The following is a 622-nucleotide window of genomic DNA, read 5'->3' on the forward strand; positions in this document are numbered from 1 at the left end:
TAAGTTCAGATATTTACAGAAGTCACTGGATATAATCTTGTATGAAATATTTCAGAAATCTGAGTATTATATGTCTAATAACTCCTGATTAAATATCCACCTACACAATTTCTTTTGAAATGCAATGCTAAAAGCAGTTGGCTTTTCCTGTGAAAATAGTTACTCCTTTCTATTTTATTTTTAAAGGTTTTTTTTTTTAGATTTTTTCCATAGGTTGTGTGTGCTCACCAGAGATAGAGGGAAAGTGTGAAATCACCCCCACCCCCCGCAGGAAGGATGGACACACCACTATCCTTTCTTCATTCTACTCTTGGGATTTGGGGCACTCATGCACATGCACTCGGTATGATTTCCTAGGTGTTGGGTCCAGGACTTGAACTGCAGTCAGCCATGTGGTAATTCAGCACCTTTTATTTTCCCCTGGGCAAATGGATTTGGCAGGAGGTATATTTGTTTTTGGAAATAAAACAATATATATGCAATGGGCTGAATATTAATATCCCTACATTTAATACGTTGAAATTCTAACTTCAGGGTCATGGTATTAGAGAATGGGTCATTGGGAGATTATTAGTTTATGAAGACGGGGGCTTCATGGACAGGATAGTATCTGTATTAAAAA

This window comes from Tupaia chinensis, unplaced genomic scaffold (genome assembly GCF_000334495.1).
Source record: "Tupaia chinensis unplaced genomic scaffold, TupChi_1.0 Scaffold139079_1, whole genome shotgun sequence".
Classification (NCBI taxonomy): domain Eukaryota; kingdom Metazoa; phylum Chordata; class Mammalia; order Scandentia; family Tupaiidae; genus Tupaia; species Tupaia belangeri.